Source organism: Lissotriton helveticus, chromosome 7 (genome assembly GCF_964261635.1).
Source record: "Lissotriton helveticus chromosome 7, aLisHel1.1, whole genome shotgun sequence".
NCBI classification, from domain to species: Eukaryota; Metazoa; Chordata; class Amphibia; order Caudata; family Salamandridae; genus Lissotriton; species Lissotriton helveticus.
Genome location: NC_136068.1, coordinates 177,843,040 through 177,869,785, shown reverse-complemented (window position 1 = coordinate 177,869,785; position 26,746 = coordinate 177,843,040). Strand labels below are relative to the sequence as shown.

At 45.4% G+C, this 26,746-nt stretch overlaps 1 protein-coding gene across 2 annotated transcripts in view; it reads right to left on the bottom strand.

Annotated features, from left to right (window-relative positions):
* The window catches only part of ELMO2 (engulfment and cell motility 2), a 310,978-nt gene extending 289,576 nt beyond the window's left edge, over positions 1–21,402 (bottom strand). Inside the window, exon 1 of one of the 2 annotated variants that reach the window (XM_078651887.1) lies at positions 21,288–21,402. The gene's annotated coding sequence lies outside the window, so the exon portion shown is untranslated. The remainder of the gene's footprint in view (positions 1–21,287) is intronic. The other variant, XM_078651889.1, reaches the window with a different exon arrangement.
* Positions 21,403–26,746: the final 5,344 nt, after the last annotated feature.

Here is a 26,746-nt window from a genome sequence, read left to right as displayed (position 1 = left end):
GAATTAATCAAAAATAACGCACAGGCCATTGAAAACATTGCAATTTAGACAGGCTATGACGTTTTCCTCCTTCCCACTATTGTATGGCTTTCAGGTAGGTCTTTGCTTCCATCATCACAATTTTTTTTATTGTTTCTTTATAGTGCTCACACAAATAAAGCTATTCTCTAACTATAAGAAGTCAGTGCCTAAGGGGATGAGTGAAGCTAGAGATCAGTCAGATGTTGGTTCTTCGTGCTTTATTAGAACTGTTGCCTGCTCTATTTGCCCAGGCCCTTTGACAAATTTTGCAAATCAAAATGTTCAATGTTTTTAAAGCACGCACATTGTATAGTGAATAAGTGCACGCTTTTAATTTATTGCTCCACCCTCTGTCTTGAGCAGGTTCAGAGCAGCAGTAGCCTTTGTCACTTATTTCTGTGGCAGTATAAGAGGTGGGAGAGCTTTACCTATGCAGGATAGTGACTGCAGCAAGTGTTAAGAATGTTCTGGGGATTTTGCACTTTTCTCTTTATTATAAGGCTCAAAACTGGATCACAGATGCTCCAAAAGTTGGAAGTCTATTGACTAACATCACATGCCCCCTCCGTGTTCGCAATGTAGCTGGGCATTGCCTGCCCTGTGGAAGCGCTCTATATAAGCATGCCCTTTTATGCATTAATACAATATTGTCATGGCTCTTTAAAAATGTCTGCACGTTTTGCAAAGCTTGTGTATACACCCTCAATCCTGCTGACATTGTGTTTTTGTAATTACTATTTATTCGTTTTCGGGGAGGGTACTGAAGAGTGATCTTACATTTTGGAATCCGACACACTGCCACAGCATCTTTGGGAAGCGGAGGGGTTTGCAGTGTGTCAGGTCAGTGCTGTTTGGTGAGTGTCAGTGGGCTATTGGATTTTGCACTTTCTTGTGGAGGGTGTATTGTTTATTGGGCCAAAGGGGTTTGCACAGTGTGCAGAGTTGCTCCTCTTGATTGCACCTCATGACTCCCATCTACTACTAGGAACTCCCAACACCTTTCTCTCGCGGTGTAAGGTTCCTTTTCACCCCTGCTTTCTTTCTTTGTCCTTGAATCTTTCTCCTTCTTTCATCCTTTTGTGCTTTTCTCTCTCTTGCTCTGCGTCAAAATCTGATGAGGAAAATTAAGTGCTGGTGCGCAAAATTGAGTGCCAGTGGGCCTCACCTGCTACCACAGGCTCAAATTGAACACTGTGGTCAGGTTAGAAGGGGTTGTAGAGCCTACAAGGAGTCAGGAGTTTCCAGAGGGCTACGGGCCAGTAAAATTGCAGTGTGAGGGGTTTAGTAGGTTTGCAACATTGTGTGTTTTGCAGAGTCTGTCAGAGGACCATGGGATTCTCTTCACTTGAGGGAAGCCAATGACAAACAGAAAACACCAAGTGTGCCCCTAGAGTCAAAGCCAGTTGTGCCATAGTACAGCACATTTGGGGAGGAGATAAGCGGCTAGGCAGCAGAGGTAGGTTAGTGGACTAGGAGTAGTGTGAGACAGAGAAAGGCACTGATAGTTCCCCTTCAGAGACAGACACCCCTGAGTTATAGGAAACGCAGCAAGTGCTGGAACTCAAATCAGGAAATGGTCATATTTCTCTCTGCGAAACTTCACGGAGACTAAAAATAAATGCTCACAATTATTCAGAGTTGACCACTTCCTAAAGTCCACCCCCTACACCACATCCAAAGAAAAACATGTGAACACAAAAGCCACTCCCCAACTCCACCATACAGACCCAAAGCCACCCAAGCACACTAGAAACAGTTCACCCGCGACCCAGTACGTGTGCTTAGCCACACTTGCAACCCATTTCCAGTACAATCAGAACTGCACACCCTCTTCACACTACACAATCACATTCTTCTGCCATGCATGTGCCCCTTGTTTACAGTTCTTACTTTTACACAGCATCATGGACCACCGCTCAACACACCACTTGCACTGTGGGGAATGCATGCCTCAGTGGAACAACAGTTCCCTTGTGGCTGTTACAACAGACATTAACCTGGAGACAATACGAAGAGAAGCTAAAGACGATTCTCTATAAAGCGTAGACTATGTGTGATTCGTATCGAAGACAGGGGATTTGAGTCCAGGGGGTACGGCCTCTGCCCTTAGCAATCATCCGCCATCTAAGGTGACTTAGATCAACATCAAGTACAGATGAACTAACACCAACCTCCATTTTATATATTTTTAAAATTAAGTAGCCATCTTTTTGAATAGCTTTGTAAACCTGTGCGATACCCTGTTTTTGTTTGCACCTTCCTTTTTAGGTTTTGGTCCTGTGATTATGATATTGTCTTTTGTCTTGTAGTGTATGACGTTGTGAATGGCTGAGAGGATGTTTGAATGTGTGAGCTTGATTGGGGGCTATCTGCTGTGTTCATTTGATTAATTTGCATTGTGTATATATATATATATATATATATATATAAATGTTTTTTTATGAATTTGTGCTTTTTGAAAAAATAAATTTATATGTTTTGCTTATAATTGCTTCTGTGTGGGACAATGATGTTATATAAAAATTGATGGATATATTACCTATTGTATGTAATATTCTAGGAGAGGTTCTTCTATGTTTTTTTGATTGCTTTTCCCTGCCTCCTCTCCTAGTAACTAGCCTTCAGGGACCCTCTTCTGTTTTTGACGATACCCAGCCCATGACCATGCACAGCCATTATCCTTCCATGTTATGGTTTTTGTAAAGCTACAGTCTTCCTCTAGCCTTTGAAACACCAGTAATAGCAAATGGCTGAGCTTTTTTGCAAAGAACCACAAGGTTTATAACTGAAATTCACTAATGAGTAAATTAAGTGCTGGTGACTAGCTGAAAATAGGCATATATGCGGATATCCTCACACAGGCCACTAACAGATCAGTGGTAAACAGAAATCGGAAAACATCAGAATAATGGGAAACAACGCCCATCATCTTTATAAGGGCAAATACAAAATGTCACAAGAATGAGATCGCCAATCTTGGAAAATTCATGGGAAAATTACTTTAACTGAGCAAAGTTTAGAAGTGTAAAATGTTGAACTTTGCAGCTTCTCTTTTCAGTGAATACCACCTAAAATAAGTTATATATCATATCATTTTTCAATGCCGGAAGATTTTACTAGTATCAGTTTCTGCCTTTTAGGTCTGGCAACATACACTTTAGCTGCCTTCATATATCTGTGATAAAAATTAACTAAGGAGCTTTGGGCCAGTCCAACTAAGCTATTGGCGTTGCAAGGGTTTTTCATGGTTTACCTTTACTTGTATGCATTGTCCATAGAAACAATGACATTTCAAGGTCGGTTACACTGTTTTATTAGTGTTTACACTACCTTGTGGCAATGGGCAGCAATCAGTCCTTTTGTTAAGGCTGCCGGTGAAAGTCTAGGTTCTTCAGTGCGTTTACTTTGCTGGCAGGACATTTTAATTGCTGATTGACAGCTTTGTTGTTTATGAAGTGCATGTTGTTTGGTTGCCTTATCTTGACATAAAGATACTGTGCTATTTACTTATCGTCCTTGAGCATTCCTGTGTTCTACTTTGTGGTCATGATAAAGTTGGATTTACATATTTTCGTTTCACAAAGTAAAGGCATTCATAATCAAGCTTTCTTAAAGAGGAACCAAAAACACTGCACCTTTGTCAAAAGTATCCAAGTAACATTTTTCTGTTTATGCATTAGATGTTCACCACTTACGATGAAAAGTTCACCTGCTGATTCCATTTAATAACAATCTTCTTTCAGGGTACCCCTTAGCTCTACAGAAGTAGTCTGCTCAGCAATGGGGCCTTACTTTCATCCTCGACACTGAAGTAGCCAATGATGTTGCTTCATCATGGGGTTTTCTTTCTAAGAAAGGGTGGGCCAACAGGCACAGTGCCCCAATTATTAATAAACACTTCCCCTTAGTAAAATTCCGGCCTATTGGCTTTGCCTATGCTCGCTGAGCTATATTGCCAATACTAAGTATAATATATAGGTCCCAAAATCTTTGATGGACCCATCTTTTCTCCTACTGTCAAAACTAAACTTGAAAGAGGAATAAAGCATTACCACTTCACTCTATCCAAAGTCATTGTACCTTCTTGTCAAGTACATGCATGATTTTAATAAAATTGCACTTCTTTTAGGTATCTATGTTAAAAAACCTAGCATGAATTAAAAACAACCAAATATGTATGAAGTAAGACAAAATTCTGAATGTTTGCACTATGCCTGGTCAGCTTCCAGTGCCAGGATAAGGTTAAATCTGGCGAAGATTGACAAATTGTAGTTCCACTAAAGTTCAGTGAAGACCAATATCAATTGTTAGGCAATAGATATAGGTGTACTCACAATGACCCTAAGCTAGTCTGGTTACACTAATTAAGTTTAGTTTCCCAACTAGTCATTGGCACCCAGGCAGATTGTGTCTGCCAAGGTTTGCCACAATTTGGCAAATGTATTGGGTTTGCAGAAAAGGTTGACTCAACAGTACACTCAGGGTGCTTATTTGCGACCCGTGAAAACAAGGTAAAAATTGACCTAAGCAAATTATTTGCATTATTTAATGTTGGGGTTTTTGTTTGACTAAACTAGAAAATGTTGACTTCTAGAAGAAATTAATAATTCTGTTAATGTTATTGGAAACCTGGGTGTGTGACCAAAGAACATTTCTACCTCAGCAAGCATTTAGTCTTTCAAGAATTGTTCTATTAAGATTTGAAAGATTTACAAGCCAGGATAATATAATGTTGGATCATGGGAGCCTACTGCCACCACATTTTCTGAATAATCAGTGGCTAGTCCCTTTTACATTTAGTGGATGTACATTTATCTCATTTTGAATACCCTGGAAATCCAGAATGCATAGACTAAGCATACTGTAAAAGCACACATCTCTTAAAATGAGCAATTTTCTGCTGTGAATCAAACATGTACAACAGACCTATACTCCTGCTGCAAATCCTGTACCAACGATAGCCGCATGTTTCCAGCACATTTCATCTAAATACACCCTGGTTTTCTTAACAACTTATTAGACAGAAAAAAGCAATCTATGTTCCCAAGTCCTTTGTAATATTATATCTCCTACTGAGGATGACAATAGAAAAAAATAAGACAATATTGGAATTTCCTCCAAGAACATATGTAAGAAACATAGTTTTCCCACATTCCCTTATAATTAATTCAGAGTTGCAGTTCAGAACTTTTACGTGCACTCCCCTTGGGCTCTCAACACGTAATCCCCCGAGATAAGGAATCAAACGACAAGGGAAAAAAGTATTATAACCAATTTTCGAGCCTACAAACATTTGGAAAAACATTTTTAGTTTTGTTTTAGAACTTCCGTTCACAATTGACATAAACAAGTTAGATAGTGATGTTTCACACCAAGTCCTAATGTCGCCGTCAGTCGATAATTGCTTCCCAGAGGGTGTCTTCTCTATGCATACATTTGACTGTGCTTATTTGTTCTTAACCTGTGCCGTGGTGTTACCCCTTAACGAAACTTATATTTTTTGTCATTGCTTTAAACTTTATTACCAGCAGTTGCAGTGTGCACATTGAAAATTCGTGAATTCTGAGCATGTTACCAATTGTGATTCATTCTTAGTGAGTAAGTTAATTATTTAATCACTGGAAGTGATTATAGCGGAGAAATACAGTTTATTTACATCATATCATTCTTAGCCTATAGACTTAGGTTCATATATCCAAACACAGTAGGTTCTTGATCGGCGATCATAAAGGGATTTGTGAACATGGAATAACATTTAATAACCTAATGTTGGATGGCCTCTCGAAACTGGCACAAAGCGCATATCTCCTAAACAGTCTCTGTATATTGGTAGGAGTCACAAGTTACAGAAGTCACCCAGCAAGATCAGAAATGAGAAACTGCATGTGGTCCACATGATTTTTAGGCCTGGCCTAGAAAGTAGTGTTACAGCAAACAAATGATGAACGGAATGCTGGCAATGCAAACATTCTCCCCCAGTCAAAAGATCAGGGTTAAATCCATCGTTCTTTTGCCCACTACGCCACCCCAGTTTGGACCCAGCCGTATGCAAATCAGTCTTCACCCTGTGCCCCATGGGAACAGTCCAGACCGAACTGCCAGGCCATGTCCTCCCTGGACCGGAAACAAGCATCCTGGGACCGGTTTCTGGGTATGTCACCCTTAATCAGTCAGGCTAGCTTGAATCCAGAGGCACAGTGAGCAAGGGACCCACGTCTGGGCATACCCATCGCACTTAGGGTGAAAAGTGTTATAGCAAACAAATGATGTACGGAATGCTGAGAATGCAAACATTCTCCCCCAGTCAAAAGATCTGGGTTAAAGCCATTGTTCTTTTGCCCATTACGCCACCCCAGTTTGGACCCAGCCATATGCAAATCAGTCTTGACCCTGCGCCCCATGGGAACAGTTCAGACCAAACTGCCAAGCCATTTCCTCCCTGGTATGTCCAGACGTGGGTCCCGGGCTCACTGTGCCACAGGATTCAAGCTATCCTGGTTGAATAGGGGTGAAACCCTGAAACCGGTCCTAGGATGCTTGTTTTCGGTCCAGGGAGGACCTGGCTTAGCAGTTCGGACTGGACTGTACCCATGAGGCACAGGGTCAAGCCTGATTTGCATATGGCCAGGTCTAAACTGGGGTGGCATAGTGAGCAAAAGAATGATGGATTTAACCCAGATCTCTTGACTAGGGGTGAATGTTTGATTTGTTCTGCATTCCGTCCTTCAATTGTGTGACTTCTGCTTCTTCGCCCTGAGTGCGCCGGGTATGCCCAGACGTGGGTCCCAGGCTCACTGTGCCACTGGATTCAAGCTATCTTGGCTGAAGAGGGGTGAAACCCCGAAACCGGTCCTAGGATGCTTGTTTCCGGTCCAGGGAGGAGCTGGCTTAGCAGTTCGGACTGGACTGTTCCCATGAGGCACAGGGTCAAGACTGATTTGCATATGGCCAGGTCTAAACTGGGGTGGCATGGTGAGCAAAAAAATTATTGATTTAACCCAGACCTCTTGACTGGGGGTGACTGTTTTGATTTGTTCTGCATTCTGTCCATCAATTGTGTGACTTTTGCTGGACTAGAAAGAAGACTTAAGGGTTTTGTCAGATTCCAATAATCAAAAATTCATCAATAAAAGTATGTACATATATACATAGAGGAGTATTGGGTCAGCCCCCTTCAACCACTGTTCTGTTTAACTGTTGCTTGTACTTTGCATCTGCCCACAGCAGCATACCCCATGGGGCAGTAGCCAAACCCCCATAAGCCTCTGTCTCTCTTAAGCTGTGAGAGTAGGCATTTTGCCTAATCATATGTGTGCGCATGCCTAGAAAGAAGTGCACGTCAGTGCCTAGGATGGTGGACCCCTACTTAACTGGACCAATGCTTTTTAGGTCTCGTGCCTAGCGTTGCACTGCGTAGCAGTACTTCGCGCAGCGCGAGGCATTTTGTAATGGAAAAACGGGTTTCAGCAGTCACTTTAGACTGTGAAACGCTCGTGCGTGTGCTTTTTTGTATAGTGTTACCCCATTGGACTTTGCGTGCGTCTTATTGTAAAAGACTGCACGCAATTGGCCCAAAGCACGCGCATAGCTCCTCCCATGGCCTATTGGTGTCTATTACGCGCACCAAGCGCGTAATCGACACCAATAGGCCGTGGGAGGAGCTATGATTGTGCCCACACAGGCGTGACGTGCGCGCCACTTGTTTGCTATGGAAATTTGCAAAGTGCCAAACATTTCACAGGCGCGCCAATAGCACGAGCCCACCTGCTGCAAATAAAGCGAGGTGTCACGTGCACAGATGAGAAAGTCCTCGCACAGGTAAACATTCCGCGCAGTCACACCCTCGATGACGTCACAAGCTGCTCGCTGAATACTGGCCAGCCGGTTGCAGGCGGATCCTGCCAGATTGAAGGCGGAAGCGGTGACGTATGACCGAAGCCTCTGTTTCTTTCCCTCAAACGAACCACTAGATACCACTGGAGTTGTGGGGGGGGGGTAGTTTTTCCAGCAATAGAACAGCTATTTACATGGTAACTGGAATAGCCACCACCTCCATGAAATAAATTAAAGTATTCCTGCGCATGGCCCCTGAATTGGCAGACTTGTTTTTTTTTCTTTAGGTATTCGTGAAAAATCATTTTTAACTTTCCAGCGTTCGCAAACCAACAGTGACTTTTTTTAAATTGTTACTTTCGACTCGAATCGGGCCCATTGCGGACTTTATCAGCCCCTCCCTCCACCTCGTCTGATATTTAGGTCGAGCATCAGGCTCGGAGAGTAATAAATAAGTAAATCTTACAATTAAGGACACAAGTATCGAGCGCAGCGGTTTTAATTGTAGCTTTCCACATCGCAGACTTCTATTGTCCCCTCCCTCCACCTCGTCTGATTTTTAGGTCGAGGATCAGGCTCGGAGAGTAATTACCAAGTAATCTTTCAATTAGGGAAACAAGAAGCTGAGCGCAGCGGAATCGCAGGGTTCACAGAGCGCTTAACAGGAGGCACAGCACGTGAAGACAGCTTCTGCTTTGCCAATGTACTCACTCCTGTATGGCCGGGAGCATGAGTGCAGGTGGCCACCCGCCGCCACTACAAGCATAAATTAAAGCATAGGCAAAGGGGTGTGCATACACAAGTATAGCTGGCTAGAGACGCCTGTACTCCTAGGGCGTCACAAAACGGCTCTTCTTCACTCCCTGTGAGGCCTGACTCCTTCGCAGACAACTGTGTGTTCTCCCTCACTCCCTGGGAGGCCCAGCTCCTCCTCATACAACCGTGTGCTCTCCCTCACTCCCTGTGAGGCCTGCTCCTCCTCAAACAACCATGTGCTCTTCTTTACACACGTAAGTCCCGCCTCCTCCCGAGACAACTGTGGAATGTGTCTCACATCTATCTACCTTGGACTCTACAAGTACAAACATTTGCAATGCAATAGGTCTGCCTACTTGTTAACAGTAGTCCACTTATAAAGTCCCAAAGGCGAGACCTATTGGCTATGCCAATGCTTGTTCTTTCCACTGTTTTTCTATTATTCTTAATCACACCTGTGCTTAGGCTATGTCTTCAAGTAACAATAATTCAAAGTCAATAATACATTTTGTTTGAGCCAATAAGTATAATAATATTTTCCTATCAACTGTACTAAAATCAAAAAGGGTTTCCATACTTATTCTAAGGGCACCTGCCCGCTAGGAAGCACTTGAACTGTTGAATTAAAATTCAAAGCAAGTCTATCTTTTTTTATACTTTAATTTTTATATTGCAAGCGTATTGGGGCATATGTTCTTTTTATTTTTGTAGCTTATGTATACAATAAAAAAAAAAGTTAACAAAATTAACCATCACACCAGATTGGCACTACAAACCCGTTTGGCATTGTGAATACTTGTTTTGTATCTGCCATTTCCTATCACAGTTCCTTGAATGCTGGCGGTCTCTTATTGCAAAAGTCAAAAGTTCAGAAGCAATACGAAATAGGAGACACTGAATGGAAACCACCATGAAGTCCCTTGCCCGATATCAAGTGGTTGAGTGATTAATCCCCTCTTTATTATTTCTCAGTAAAAGGGCTGAAGGATGAAAAGATCTAACTGGGGGCGGCAGGGTCCATCACTCTCCCTTCTGGAAGTCCTCTGATGTCATCAGTTTCTGAGAAGGGCAGTTGTGTTCCATCTTAGGCAGGCACCCAGGTATAGGAAAAGGTTTGTGGAACAAAGCCTGACTCAGAAGGAAGTGAATGGTCTGTAATAAAGCATCACAAAGGCCACCTGTTTGAGCTTTGGAAAGAACCTGGGCCTGATACGACACTGCATACACCACACCCAGATTCAGGCGGAGACAGCTGAAGTTTGGAAAACAGATAATAAATAATGTATAATGTAAAGGGAACAGAAGGGCAGGCCTTACCATCTGTGGGTTTACACGCCAAGTAGAAGAGCAATGAACGAAACAAAGAGCACTGAGCCATCTGCACACCAACTGTAAAGAACCATCTGTGGGTGTTTGAGACACAGTGATCCGCAGACACCTGATGAGTCTCCCGACTTCAGAATGCTACCTACATGTCTGCACTGCGAAGAGCCAGGAAATAAAATCGATTACAGTCTTTGTTATACGGTCAGCCGGTTAACCTGGCTTGGTAGTTCGGGCTGGACTGTTCCCATGAGGCAAGACTGATTTGCATATAGCAGGGTCTGAACTGAGGTGGCAAAGTGAGCTAACAAACGATGATGGATTCAACCCAGATATGCGACTGAAAAGTTTCAGCGCTCCGTCCATCATCTCCTTGTGTTTGCTTTGTTCACCCTAAATTGCCAGGGTATGCCCATCCGTTGATCCCTTGTTTACTTTGCCACTGGATTCAAGTTAGACTAGTTAATGAGGGTGTTACCCCAAAACCGGTCCCAGGATGCTTATTTCCGGTTCAGGGAAGACCTGGCTTGGCAGTTCGGGCTGGACTGTTCCCCTGAGGCACAGGGTCAAGACTGATTTGCATAGAGCAGGGTCTGAATTGAGGTGGTTAATTGAGCTAAAGAACGATGATGGATTCAACCCAGATCTGTGACTGGGGGCGAGTATCTGAAAAGTTTCAGCGCTCCGTGAAAGATTGAAGAGGAGGAAAAATAAAAATGGGTGAATCCAAAGCTATTGTTGGAAGCAGCAAGTTTTTAGAAGTTTATTGAATCTGAAAAGATGGGGTCAATGCGACCCAACAGCGCAGGCATTTCCAAGCAACACCAGTAATACCCAATAAGTGAACTCTTAGGCATGGTCTGAGGAACCTGGGAACAGAAACCATCAGCCCATGAGACTTAAAGCAAATGTCTAAGCAGAGGTCCAGCAGGACTTTTACCAAGCCAGATTTTCAATCTGTCCACATAAAACAAAGTTCAATACAAAATTGGACTCGCATATATAATTTGTGGCTAACCTGAGAATCTGTCATGGATCGGGCACTTCTGAACATATGCTGGATACCATAAATTAGGATACATCATTGCATGATTTCCAGTTTTGGAGAGCTCCATTATCTGGAATATTTTCATTGTTTTGGAAAAAAAGTAAGCACTTAGACTATTATTACACCAGTCACACAATGAGTCCATATTCTTATATTATTCACTATGTTGCCCACTCAGTGTGGGTAGTTTGCTGCATCTCGCAGCACCTATTTTAATACTGTATAACCGTGGATAGGTAAATTGACTTTACAATGCATTAGCACCTTCACATGGAGATTCAAATATGTAATATGGCATGCAGAAGTCGCTTAATTGATCAAAATCCTAACTATTATCATCGAAACAATTAACAAAACACTAAAAGCATAACAGGGGTGAATGAACAAAAACACATTCTGAACCTTAGAGCAAAAGGAAGAGAACCCTTCAAACCTTTTACACCCCTCCATAATTTAAACACTGAAATTGAACTATGAAATTCCATTGACAGAGAAGTGTGTGTACTTTAGCGCCTACAGCATTACGTTAAATTGCTCCTCCTCCTCTCCACTTCAGCCCTCTTTTTAGGTCTTGCCTACAGAGAGCAGGCAGCTAGATGTTGTCGAAAACCTATTGTGGGCAATGGCAACCATTACAGTGGGATTTGTGTCAGCCCATTGGTTACCAATGTTTGAATGCCTTGTCACCTATTTGCCTGTTTCTTATTCAATGGTTTCCATCCTCTTCTAGTATTTGTACCTCAGTGAATCAGCTTTTTTATCACCTTCTCATTCATTGGAAGGCTTGCAGCATTTATTTCTCACATTAGGGAAACGATTCTAATTATTTTCTATCAGCACTCCATGGGAATGCATTTACTATCTTGCTCTCTCCCTCGTGTGCTGCTCCCCCCTCCAATCCACTCCCCCCCTCCATCCACTATCTCTCTGTGCTGCTCAAGCTCACCCCCCTCTAGCTCATCTATTGGTTCTCCATCACATACAGTGCAGTTCATCCAATCCACACCTCCCACACTCCCCTTTGTTGCTCGAACAACTCCCCCTGCGCCCGTTACAATCCGCCCCAGCATTAACTTTACCCCTTTATTCACTCCTGTGTTGCCAGGTCCCCATTCCCAGATTTATTATTATTATAATTTTTTAACACATTTCAGATTGCAATCTTTTCTTATGAGGCACTTTCGTGCATATTTTAAACTTTTTTTTTTCGTTTACAAGTGCCTACACACCTTTAAGCTTTTTTTGTTGATTCGGTTTAGTATTTGCAAAACCAGTAGGTCTGCACAAGCTAAGTCACTTGGCGAGACCTATTGGCTTTGCTAATGCACGTTACCTACTCAATTTACAACCTCTTGAGCTTCCCATTATTAGCACAGCACTGGTCTGAAAAGTAAAGCATTACCTTTTGTTTTCAAGATCTTCAAACCTGCGTATTGAAGTCTTCTTTTTTTTAGTTTTGAAAAGCAAGTAATGAAATTTAATTTCCAAATTCAGCTAATTCAGAAAACTCATACTTTGGCCCAAGACGCAAAGAAAGGAGGAACAGCAATGCACTATTTTGCAAATCATGGATTGAAAAATAAAAACGTTACAGGAGTTATTTATTTATTTTCACACATGCATCTATTAAGTACAACAGAGAAATGCACATGAAACTTCGTGCTGCACATTAGCACAATCTCGATCAACATATGCGGAATCAGAACTCAACATCTATCTTCGTGCGACATCCAAAGTCTAACACATTCCGCTGCGGTAACAGGACGCGGGCGCCAACAAAAAATGTTGTAGAATCTGCTATTCAGTCTTAAACACAGGATTAGACATCACAGTTTGGATTAAAGTCCTGGAAAACGCTTGCATAGTCCTCTAGGATTACAAATGTGGTATTGAGCATTCTCATAACACTACACACAACTATAGCATGGGGAAAGACTTATTACACTGCAACATTAGCCAACATGAACTATACATCAACTAGACTCTTTGCAAATCTCTGCTTGGTACACACAACCAAACAAATCACCAAATGCAAATCTAAAAACTCAAGAAAAGGGCGCCCAGATTAAGAAAACGTTTCAGAAATGTTCAGACCCTCTTAGCAAAAGGTTGGTTTGCCCCTATATTAGAACCCCGCCAAAAAGCACACACTACAACTAACAGACAGAGTTAAACACGGCATGGTTAAAAGGAGAGAATCAATAAAAAAAGTTACAGAGACTGCTCTGGAATGGATCACTTGATGGAAGAGTGTATGCATATGGAAGTAACGATTCAAAAAGGGGGTGGTGATGGACAGAGTATCTGAGTTAATCAGAACACTCCTACCCAGTCAACAGATCAGGGCTTGATCCATCACCGTTTTTTAGCTCACTGCACCATCCCAGTTCACAACCTGGCTACATGCAAATTAGTCTGTCCCTGGCCCAGTGCATCATGGGAACAGGGCAAACCAAACTACCAAGCCAATTCTTTACTGGAAAGGAAACAAGCTTCCGGGGACCGGTTTCTGGCATTACAGCCGTCTTCGGCCCGGCTTGCTTGAATCCTGATGGTGCAGTGAGCAAGGGACTCACATCTGAGCATACCCTTCCACACTTGTGGTGGCCAAAATGATTCAAAAAGGGGGTGGTGATGGACAGAGTATCTGAGTTAATCAGAACACTCCTACCCAGTCAACAGATCAGGGCTTGATCCATCACCGTTTTTTAGCTCACTGCACCATCCCAGTTCAGAACCTGGCTACATGCAAATTAGTCTGTCCCTGGCCCAGTGCATCATGGGAACAGGGCAAACCAAACTACCAAGCCAATTCTTTACTGGAAAAGTAACGAGGCCTAAGCAGACAACTCCGAAACCAGAAAACAGCCTCAAATTTACACATCAAAAACCAGATAAGAGTTTTCAAAATCTGCGAGTATCAGAATAATTACTTCAACTCACGAAATAAAGAGAGCATGAATTTGCGATACATCAGTAACTGAACTTGCGCACGTTAATGCTTGTACTGAAGAGTTACTAGAAGTTAGTGTTCTTCTATTAAAACAACCGATCACATCCAATGCACCCTGACAGAGACTGCATGATGACACGGTATACCTCATAAATATATTCATTTTTATTTGAATGTTTATAGAGTCCAAGAAATCTGCATAGAACTAGAATAAGAAGAGGGTATGAGATTAATAGCCCATGTCGAATCAGAAGTGTACTTCAGGACAATGAAAGAATAAGATTCTGGTTCCAACACAACGAAACAAGCTGATGGAAGGAAAGCTTGCATCAATCTCAGGCACTGGCGATCACTTAGGGCCGTCTCCCAGGCCACAGTCTTTTGCCCACTCTAGATAGAGACACAAGTGATGTAAATCAGTCTTAGTCCTGTTTCAATTGGACTAGCACAGCTCAAACTGGTAGGCCAAGTCCCATCCAGGTGGAACACAAGCAACCCCAGACATGGTTGATCTGATTAGGTCTCATCAGTGAGGTATAGCTCGAGACCAATGGCTCGGTGAGCAAAGAACGCACGTCAAGGCATACACATCTCACTTACATCCCCCCCCATAAAAAAAATGGTGATGGACGGAATGCTTGAATTATTCTCACCCACCGGAAAACACACTGGAGCTGGACTATGGCTGATTTCCATTTGGCTGGGTCTGATTTGCAGAGGCTCGGTGGGCAAACAAAGCGAATGGTTGGAATGTTAGCCCAAGCAACTGCCAGCGATTAGACTATGTGAAAGCACTCCTCCCATTACTTTGTGTATTTGAATTTGATACAACAGGCCAAAGGCAGCTTTAACCGTCAAGCACTCCTTTGGGAGCCTTCCTTCCCATAGTGCCCCACCACCATGAACTTGATCCACAACCTCTCATCAGCCCTCATACGTTGTCACAGTAAAGTTGGCCAGCTCTTCTTCAGCAACCTCTGACCCTGCTCGCAGGCAGGTCACTCCCCACGCTGCTGTACGGCTCTGCCTGCATTGTTTTTGCCGAATCTTGTATTTTCCCCCTGTGCCTAACTTGCTTTCTTGCCCAGACTTGTTTTTATTCCCCTGTGCCTGTGCTTGCTTTCTTGCCCAGACTTTTTTTTATTCCCCTGTGCCTGTACTTGCTTTCTTGCCCAGACTTGTTTTCATTCCCCTGTGCCGAACTTGCTTTCTTGCCCAGACTTGTTTTTATTCCCCTGTGCTTGTACTTGCTTTCTTGACCAGACTTGTTTTAGTTCCCCTGTGCCTAGATTGTTTTCTTGCCCAGACTTGTTTTTAGTCCCCTGTGCCTAACTTGCTTTCTTGCCCAGACTTGTTTTTTCCCTCTGTGCCTGTTCTTGTTTTCTTGCCTAAAGCAAGCCAGTCTGCGCCCATCCGCACCTGAACCGTGCCCAGCGCCAGGACCCCTGGACCCAGCGAACGCCACGACGCCCGACACTGCTACGATGCCATAAGCCTCCACGCACTCAACACCGGACGATCACACACCTGTTTCCTGGCCGCCCTGACGCGCACCCACTGAGCTTTCACATGCCAGAACTGCAGCTTCACAAGCATCCGCCCCACCATGCTGCAGAGCAGGAAAGAACCCAACCACCTCAGATGCTTCCTTCTCAACACCCGCTCCGCCCGCAAACACGCCGTTGAACTCTGGGACCTACTCGACTCAACCTCCCCAGACGCCGCCTTCCTGACGGAGACCTGGCTGAACCCCGCCTCAGCACCCAACGTAGCTATAGCTGTCTCAGAAGGCTACAAGATCACCCGCAGGGACCGCACCAACGGAGCAGGAGGAGGAGGAGTAATCGCCATCGTCCACAGGCACACTCTCAGACTCTCAACCAACACCGACGACACCCTCAGCACTGCCGAACACCTGCATTTCCAGATCCACACCGACCCCAAAACCACCCTCAGAGGAACTCTCATCTACAGACCCCCCAGACCCCGACCACAGTTCAGCGACTCCATCGCCGACTTAGTCAGCACACATGCCCTCGCCTCCATGGACTACATCCTCCTCGGGGACCTGAACTTCCACCTCGAAAACAACAGCAACACCAACTCCACCACCCTGATCCACAACATAGCCAACCTCGGACTCAGACAACTCGTCACAACACCCACCCACTCAGCCGGTCACACACTTGACCCCATCTTCTCTGCAAGCCCCCACGTCTCCTTCAACCACACCACCAAACTCCACAGGACCGACCATCGCTGCATCCACTTCACCTTCAAGAAACCCACCACGCACCACTGCACCCAACAGATGATGCCTCGCCGCTGCTGGAGCAAAGTCACTGAAGAACAGCTAACCACCACCGTTGCCCAGAGCCCACCCGTCGACCCCACCGACACCGCCGCCTGCAACCTCAGACAGTGGATCAACGACTGCGCCAACACCCTCGCCTGATCAAGAAACCCTCCAACAGTCACACCAACAAGAAAGCCAGCTGGTTCACTGAAGACCTCCGGGTCTCCAAGCAAACCTGCCAATAGCTGGAGAAGATCTGGCTCCGTGTACGAACACTGGACAGCCACGCAGCCCACAAGAACGCCACCCACAGACACCATCACCTCATCAGATCCGCCAAAAGGGCCTCCTTCAAAGACCGCCTAGACAACAACGCGCACAACAGCAAAGAGCTCTTCAACAACGTGAAGGAACTCTCCAACCCCAGCTCCAACACCAACGACGTCCCACCCTCGCAAGACCGGTGCGACTCGCTGGCCAAGTTCTTCCACTGCAAGATCGCAGACATCCACAACAGCTTCAATGCCACGACCGCCCCGACAACCACTGAGACATCCGCCCCGTGACCACCATCCACACCAACTGCCTGCTTTCCTGGACCAACATAAACGACAACAACATCATCAAGATCATGAACACCATCCACTCCGGATCTCCAGCAGACCCTTGCCCACACCACATCTTTAACAAAGCCAGCACATCCATCGCACCCCATCTCCGGAAAGTCATCAACACCTCCTTCGAGACAGCAACCTTCCCGGAGAGCTGGAAGCATGCCGAGATCAACGCCTTACTCAAGAAACCCAAGGCAGACCCCAAGGACCTCAAGAACTTCCGGCCCATCTCTCTGCTCCAGTTCCCGGCAAAGGTCATCGAGAAGACAGTCAACAAACAACTAACCCGCTACCTCGAGGAGAAGAACATCCTCGACCCTTCCCAGTCCGGGTTCCGCAGCAACCACAGGACCGAGACTGCCCTCCTCGCCGCCACCGATGATATCAAGTACCTGCTGGACAACAGAGAAACGGCGGCCCCGATGATATCAAGTACCTGCTGGACAACAGAGAAACGGCGGCCCTCATCCTCCTGGACCTGACAGCCGCCTTCGACACGGTCTGCCACCACACACTAGGAACACGCCTCCACAACGCCGGGATCTAAGAGAAGGTCCTAGACTGGACCACCTCCTTCCTCTCCGGTATAACACAGAGTGTCCGCCCCCCCCCCCCGAAGCCACCGAGATCATCTGCGGCGTACCCCAGGGCTCAACCCAACTCTGTTTAACACCTAAATGGCACCGCTCGCCCACGTCGCCACGACCTTAACATCATCTCCTATGCCGATGACACCCAGCTGATCCTCTCCCTCACCAAGGACCGCCAAAACCAACCTTCATGAAGGAATGAAGGCCGTCGCTGAATGGAAGAGGAACAGCCGACTGAAGCTGAACTCGGACAAGACGGAGGTTCTCCTCCTCGGATCCACCCCTTCGGCCTGGGACAACTCCAGGTGGCAGACCGCACTGGGAACCGCTCCAACACCCACCGACCATGCACGCAACCTAGGGGTCATCCTCGACTCCACCTTCTCCATGACTAAACAGGTCAACGCCGTCTCCTCCTCATGCTTCCGCATGCTCCGCAGGATCTACAAGTGGATCCCCACTGAAACGAGAAGAACGGTCACCCAGGCCCTCGTCAGCAGCAGGTTGGACTACGGAAACTCCCTCTACAGAGGAGCCACGGCCAAACTCCTGAGACGGCTCCAACGCATCCAGAACGCCTCTGCACTTTATTCTCATCTTGCACCCACTCTCTATACTATTTCCTCGCTTATTAATCTTGTACCCACTCATTTCACCCCGCACTTCCTCTGTTTCCCCCATACACTCTCTTCTAGCCACTTCTGCTCAGTCTCTTCATTACCATAAGGGCCACTGGAATTATGTAATTTTGCGTTTACAGCATTTTCTTCATATTATGGATTTACCACATAATCCAAGAACTACTACATAATCTGAAGATTTTAACAAAAATAATTTGCTTCTATCTCAAACGGATCAAAAGTTACTAAAAGCCCGGCAATATGTGTTGCCACTGAGTGGAGGACCCTTGGCAAAGGTTTACTGGTCACCTTTCGATTGCCGATTGCGTGTTAAACTGTTTTTTATGAGATTAAACCTTTCCCAAGAAAGTAATAACATGTAAAGAAAAAATACAAACTAATGAAGCAATACGGTCACAAAATGTGCTGCATTATACCACCTTATTTGCTTTTTCTTGCCACGAGATTTTAGTCCTCCACTGCCACATAATTCAAGTTGTTCCAAATAGCCGTAGCCCACTCATTACCTCTAGCGCCTTTCGGCTTAACTTCCAGCCGCTCCCTTCAATGTTCCATAAAATGTAATCTTGAGTGAATTTGCAACTTGTATAGTTGTAACTCTAACCACTAGTAACTGTAGTAGCTGTATGTACTTACTACCATTCTTATGTGTGTTTGGAGTTGATCTGTTTCACAGGGGCGGCTGGTGTCATTTAAAAGTGGTGAGGCGTAAACTAATTTGCATATTGCACCGCAGCGAGCGAGCCCGAACCACCTTGCATCCATTATTATTATTATTATCCATACATCATTCATGCATCCACCCACCCACCCATCCTGCATCAATACATCATTCATTCATGCATCCACCCATCCATCCATCATGCATCCACCCATCATGCATGCATCCATCCATACATCATTCATGCATCCACCCATCCATCCACCCACCCTCAATCCATACATCATTCATTCATGCATCCACCCATCCATCCATCCACCCACCCATCCAACCTGCATCCATCATTCATGCATCCATCCACCCATCATGCATGCATCCATCCATGCACCCACTCTCCCTGTTCAATTTCCTTTGCTGCGGCTCTTAGAAACTGGCCAATCACGTTTAAGCTGGGCCCCCCAACTCCACCATCTAATATATTCACATTCATTTTACCCTTACTGTAAACATCCGTGGTCTCTTTGGAGGAAAACTGACCTGACAGGAGTCTGCGAGAAACTGGCTATAAGTTTGTGATTTACATCCCCACTGAACTTTTTTCACACTGTCTACGGTTGATTAATAGCCACATTGCACACATCCGTACAGGGTGCACTCTTTACTTAAGACTGCACACGTTTCTTCTTTCAGCACTGCAGTGCTGTTGGGCATCTTAAACAAATAAAACACGTCAAAACACTTTTTTCCTCCTTACTTGCGTGTGGTCACTCTTTTGCACAGCTCGTGTCAACAGGCTGCCATGTCCGCACTAATTGTTTCCATATTTCAGACAATCCTGGCGCTGCAGGGGCACAGGTTACTCTACGCCCAGAGCACGCCCATTTGGAGACCGAAGGGCTCCTAATGGGCATGCGCAAAAAAGCACTAACACAAGTGCGCATGCGTGGGCAAAAAATTCACCCTCCGTCCCCACGCCTGCGCACTCGTGTTGCTGCCTGCCTGGTGACAATCATGTCAATCAACATGACGCCTCCCGACGTCATGCTGACTGGCATGCATTGTCAGTTCTCCCTCTGTGTCTCCTGCGGGCGGGGGGGGCTACGCCCACACGCCCCTATGGACGCACCGCACCTGCCGTTTCATATCTTTTGTGTAATTGATGTACTCTGAAATCCTTATGTAACGTAACAGGTTCTATTGTAAAGCGCTCTGACAACTTTGTGTAAAGTTTGCGCTATATAAAAACACATAAATAAATAAACCCCATCTCCCTGGCATACCCGTCAACGTATCCTCATTTAGGGGATGGACCCCTCTTTCAACCTTCTAAAAGGCAACATGCTTCCATAATGCCATTCTTTTTGAAAAAGTGCATAGCCCTCCAAAATGTGTTTCTCTGCCTACTCTACAGTGATCGCCCTCATAAACACCTGGTCTTCTCATCCTCATTCGAGAGGTCACAGGTTGACAGGTATGCCCTGGAATCTCCACCTTGCACTTCCGACCATCACTTGGCCTTATGAAGGCCCTCGTGCATACCTTGTGCATCTGCACTCCTTCCCAATGCAATGCAGCGCCCCCACTGCGGACCTCGCCTTCCTCTCTCGCAACTTCGCCCCGCTTTCCAGTCCACTCCCTCGCCCCCTACACTCCCTCCTATCATCCATTTCCCCAAGTTTCTCCCTACTTTAACCCATTCGTCCCTGCACTCCCCCTTCCTCTCTCTCTATTATCTGAAGGAAGACCTTCCATTATAGAAAATTCTATTCCCCATGACTATGGAAGTGCCTTCCCAGTGTGTTCTTGTTGTTGGAGTGTTTGCCATGTATTGCAGTATTATCCTTCTACCTGTGTTTGGTACTCTTTTGTAACATGCAGACGTCACTTTTCTCTTGTAACACACTGTTTGCCACCTCTTACATTTCTACTTGCACAAGTGCCACCATTGCCTGCGTAACGTTTGTTCTTGTGCTTGAGTGTCTGCCTTTTATTGTAGTAGTATACCTCTAATGGTACTTTGTACGCTTTTGTAACTTGCACACATGTCACTTTTTCCTCCTGTAATGTACCGTTTGCTACCTCTTGTATTTTGTTTGCTCACAATTGTCACGTTTGCCTCATGTAACTTAACGTTTACTTTTGTAATTTGTTCACTTGTAATTTTCTCCTCATGTATCATTACTGTTCCTATTGTGAAGCGCTCTGACACCTTCGGGTAAAGACCGCGCTATATAAAAACGCATAAATAAATAACCCTTCTCCCCTCCTGCCCTCCCTTCAATCAGCCTACCCTACTCTCCCCCGACACCTCCACACCCCCCATGCATCTGCAATGCAACTGGTGCTCGTGTAAAGCGCTTCGATACCTTCGGGTCGTGTTAGCGCTATATGAAACTGCAAAATAAAAACAACAAATGCTTCATCTTCTCCATCCCCCTGCACCCTCTCCTCTGAGCATCTCCCGCTCTGCCTCTGAAAGCACGTCTCCCACCTGCCTGCTCCCCGCTCTCGTTTTACTTTCCCACCCTGCTTCCCGATACCAGTCGCTCACCTCTCGCCGCCCCTCCAGCTCCGGTCTCCGTTTCTCATAGCCGGGCCCCAGTCTGACCGGCTGCGGTCCTCGTCACCAAGAGCCACCCGCCTCTTTCTGATTCATTCCGCGGACTGTCGATTGGTCGATCTGCAGCCCACTCAGCGCAGAAGGCGGGGCGTACACCCTGCTTGACTTTCCATTGGATAGATCTGCGGTCAGTGATAACTTTAGTTGAGCCCATGAAGTCGACAGGGATTTTTAAAGGGACATGGCTCACTTTAGCTCCGTTCCCACAGTGCATTGCACAGGAGTGCGGAATGATGTATATGAATACAAAATGTAGCATGAGCAACTTCTGTTAATGCAATGAGTTATAACTAGTTTACTCATAAACGCGAGGTGAGAGAGAAGAGGCTTTGCGTATTCGTGCCCTGAACTGAACTACAGTGGTTGGGGGTAATCTGAAGAATAGTGTTACCTGATTATATTGTTTTTGTGTTGCAGAATTATATAGCTCGAACTCGACCTGAAGGTAGTGGAGCGCTTTACATGAGCACCAGTAAGAACACATTCATATTTTGGTACGTACGGAAAGATTATGTGATTTGCCCAGGATCACTAGAAGCTGAGCTGCCACCAGGATCGAACCTGGTTCGCCAGCTCCAAAGTCGGCATCTTAGCCGTAAGACCACAACCTCACACTTTCGTATTTTAGGTTCATGCGTGAGTAACTTGCCTAGTCCATGTTCTTATACTTTATTTTCTGTGAGTTGTAGTCCTTTTTTAGCCCATTAGAAATTCCAGAATATAAGTCTGAGAATGCAAAGCGGTAAGAATGGTGACCAGGATGAGAAACTCACACATGAAAGCGGGAAACCTGAGAGCTGTGTTCACGTGGCGCTTCAATTCAGGGGGGGCTGGTGTTCATGGGCGAAATGGGCGCCGCCCTACCACCCTTGGGGGATTAAAAAAATGTGAGGTGGAACACCAAGCAGCTAGAAATAAATTGTGCTGGCTGCTCGGTGAACAAACATGGGCAAATCTGGGTTTTCTTTGAGGGGGTGGGGGGGGGCAATGGCTCTTGGCTGCCTCTGCCTCTGCCTCTGCTGTGCATGCTTTTGGCAGGGCGAAAAATTCTTCGCCCTGGAGCCAGAAAGCAGAGCAGTGATGACACACAGGGGGGCAGGACCTGTGTATCACTGCCAGAATACAGCTTTGCATTTGGGCGAACTTAGTGGAGCCCAGGGAGGAGTCTGAAGCTCCCAATTCATTGCAATGGCTGGGGGTGGGCCAGTTCAGCTTCAGGGAAAGTAGTGGGGTGGGGCTGGGCCTCTGCCTCTTCCTCGAGAGACCCAGTGACAGTTGTTGTTTTGATTAGTGATTGGGTGCTGGGGTCTGGGGGAGGGGTCTTCCAGAATTTTCCAGCTTGGGACGTGCACTCTGTCTGCAGTCACGAGTGAGCCCGGAGCAAGAGAACATATCAATGAGGCAGGGGGAGCAGTGATTACTTAGTAAGTATTAGCATTGTTGTTGTTATGAGTGACCTGTCCTGACCCCAGAAATCATGACAGTGGATGGCTGCAGCTTCACGCAGCCTGAAGGAATTTATTTGAAAGCTGCCTGGGTGACTAAATATTAAGACGGAACATGGGCCGGGCCTTTCCCAGGTTTCTGCAGTCTGCACACTTTCATCGAGGCAGCCTGAGCCAGCAAGCAGCCGGGATAAATGTACTTTAATCTTCCTGTCTGTTTGTGACAAGAAGGCTGGAAAAGGGAAACTTTCCGGCTGGCAGGATCTGGGGAGCAATTAAGGGGGGCAGGGGTCAGGGGAGCTCTGGGGGCTGGACTCACACTGGCAGCAGGAAGCAGGCAGGCCATCGACAGGAGAGGTGAAAGGGGATCGCTTTTAGGAGGCTCTGGCTGGGTGCGCAGAGAGACTGACTGCGGTGCAATAAGTTCCGTTTTGTACAGGGAGGACCAATGGTTTGTTTATTTGTTTAAATTATTTCAAGGTCTCAAGGCGTAGCTATGCAGAATATGCTCTCAATGAGAAATCTGAATAGGCAAATTGTTAGCAGGGAGCACTATTCACACAATCATTTTGATAGTGAAATGGTGCATGTTGTGACCAAATCATTTCATGACAAGTATGACAAAGGATGGTATTTCAAAGAGCAATATTTGTCCAGTTCGCTACTATTTTTGTCTAATGCAATGCCATGCTCGTCACTGCTGCTGATTCAGCCCATTCAGTATGCCCAGTTGTACATTTTCCAAAAACATTTCAATCTCTTTAATCCACCTAGTTATTTCCACATAGTGTTCTTCTTTCCACCTAGTAATTGTTCTGAATCTTATTTGTCTCCCTCATTGCCTATTCCTCCCTCAGCCTGACCTCTTCATCTCCTAAGGATGTTCCTCATTTCACCTCCCAATGATTCTAGTTTTATCCTCTCCTTCACCAGCTCTTGACTATCTCATCTCAGTTCCACCACCTGGACCCCTTCTCCCCCTTAATCATCTTTATTACTCTACCTTGCCCTAGCTAAGGCATATAGACTGCATCCTAAATCCCACAGAGACGTAAAAATATTTTGAATGCCAATAACCCTTTCTTGCACATTGTTTTCGTAAGGACTATATCCAGTGCTTAATTTGAGCCAGTGTTTTCCGGTGCTCAGCACCAGCACTTACCTGCAGTTTATCTCTCTTCGGGGCAGATTTACAACAAAGTAACGCAGTACAGTGCAGCAAGTCATTTTGCGGCGCCGTGCTGTGTTACTTTTGAAAGCACAGAGATGCGACATATTTACAAGAATATGTTGCATCTCTGTGCTTCCCCTGCACTGGTGCACAAACTGCAGCCATGTGCTGGCGCAGACACCTTTGCACCATGGTGCAAGGATGCCTGCGTCGTAGGGAGATTTTTGTTGTGCAGGAAGGGGCACCTTCCTGCACAAAAACAATCACAAGAGGCTTTTTCCTCTTTCAGTGCGTGCTGTAGAATGCAGCACGCATTGAAAGAGGAAAAAACGAGGAGAAATGAAAACATTTCTCCTCATCGTGCCTTGCTACGCCACCTTTAGGGTGGCATAGTATTCACACGCATCTCCAGATTTATGATTTCTCGTAAATCTGGAGATGTGCTTGTTCCATGGGTGTTGCGTGGGAACACCCACAGCAACACTCATAGAACACCCCTTCAACGGAAAGTGCTGCGTGTGAAGGGGCCATATTTACAAGGAGAGGAAAAGTCACGCAGGGTTGCTTTTCTTCTCCTTGTAAATATGGAGGAGCCCCCTGTGTCTGGTGGCGCAGGGAGCTTGTAAATCTGCCCCATTCATTTTCAACACCTACACTTATGGCAGTCTGTCACATGGTGGCGTTTTCTGTCTAATTTAGGGATGATCACAGTCACAGTCATTTATTGATTCAATATACATTGAAAATGGCTAATACTTTCTGCCTAAGCCAGTCTTAGGTTTGGGAGCCTAGAATAGTCTCAATTGTCACACTTGGAGGAGTGCGATGGTTAGCGGTTGTGCTGGTCCTGAAAGTGCCTGAGCCCCTCCACCCCTTAAGTACGGAAAACAAGCCGCCCACCACAGGAGCTGCATGGATGTCTGTTACCCCAGTGCCCTGAGAAGTGCAGTTACAGTGCAGTAGCCATGCTGAGAAGGGAGAGCACCGCAACTCTGCAGAGTTCGCACTTTACCCAGTTCCGCGTAACTCTTCAAGTGCAGTTTTTCTTTGCATTCTGGAATTTGTTGTTCTGCTTATCCTATTACAAAATAATGATTATTAAAGCATCGAATATGAATAAACTATTTGTACTGACCTGGGAAAAAAGGAGCACTCTGAGAAATGCCAGGATTGCTGCTCTGAGCTCCATGAGTCCAGCTTTATGCATATAAATTACTGCATCTACAAGACATAAAGTAAAAACTCGGGGCTGAAAGAGGTACTTGCGCACGGATTCTGGAACCACGAGAGCTTAGCGCAGAACTTTCGGTCATGTCCCTTAAATGTGCAGAACTTGTTAAAAAGTTATTTTACTATCCTTTAATGGTCAAACTTCGGGTGGGTGAAGTGGCAAACTGGCCCATGTTGTACATGACATCGGCGTGACCTGGCACCAGCTGCCGGCCGCGTATTTACATTTTCCTGCTTGACAGCTCCATAAACAGCACTCTCCACTCTGTGCTGTTGGCGCAGTCAGGACGTGATTTAATTTTTTTTTTTTTTTTACAGAGCACATCCATGCCATGATTGCTGCTGCTGGCTGGCTCTGTGTGAGATACAGCTATGTCTGTAGAATTATTAATATAAATAAGCAGAGTGTTTTCCAGGCTGGTGCTATCACTTAAAGGAAATCGGTCATACTTTATTCCAAAATATCCTGCTTTGTGTTTCATGGCTCGCAGCAATTTTCACTTGAGCGTTTACTTGTGACTTGAATCTGCACGTGTGATTGCAATGCCTTCTATTAATGGCCTCAGCTGCGTCAGTCCTTTGGGTTTCCAGGGATATACTAACACGGGCTTAAAGTGTGAAGTGAACATCATTTATCTGAGTGACTGTCTGAGCCATAGAGCTCGAGAGGAGCTGGCTTAAATTTCTGCATGACGATTGCCTCTGAAGCTGTGAAGAATATGCATTCAGACAGAGAAACACAAACAGGGCCAGTGGGTTCAATAACAAGCTTTCAGAAAAAGAAGAGCGTTCATAGTGCAGTTGGCATTAATATTTTTCCAAGATTTAAGCTACAGACGTAATTCCACTTTTCCTGAAATTCACATACTTCGGCCCTTTAAATGTAATTTGGCCGACCCACTGTCGCACTTGGGTGGACTCCGTAGGGCTCTCCCTTGGTGGCTTAGCAGTGCCTGTGAGTATTAATTTTGACCACCCCACCCAGGTATATCGCCCACAGTTGTCTGCATATTTGTGTTTCTTGGCCCTTATTTCAAATGTAAAAGAGAAAATAGAACTCTTGGTCTGCAAAGTTATATTAGCTGCCAGGAAATCAAATCTGCCTTGCGCTAACACACATCAAATATGCACCTGTCTCACCAATGTGCGCAACTCAAAGGTTTCTTTCTTTATTAATATTGTTATCCGGATACAATTATAATTCTACTTGATGGGCATGGATCTCTCTGGGTTTTATGGTGGAACTGGAACTATTTTACCATCCAGCTCCCTGCTTTTACTGTGCACCTTTAGAGTTTATGTGTCATTTTTCATTCAGACTGTCCCATCTATGGAGTGAAAGCCTATGGTTGTCCCTTATTTTCCTCGCTCACACTAGATTCTTTGGGTTCTCCGATTCTTTTAAACAAGCTTCCAGGTACTCTGTAAGACCATAAAATCTTCCAAGCACATGTGCTGTGAAGCAGCCTGCAACCTTGTGGTACATTACAAAGCCAGATAACATTGCTGTCTCCCAGCCCTTTTAAAGATCGATATCGCCAAAT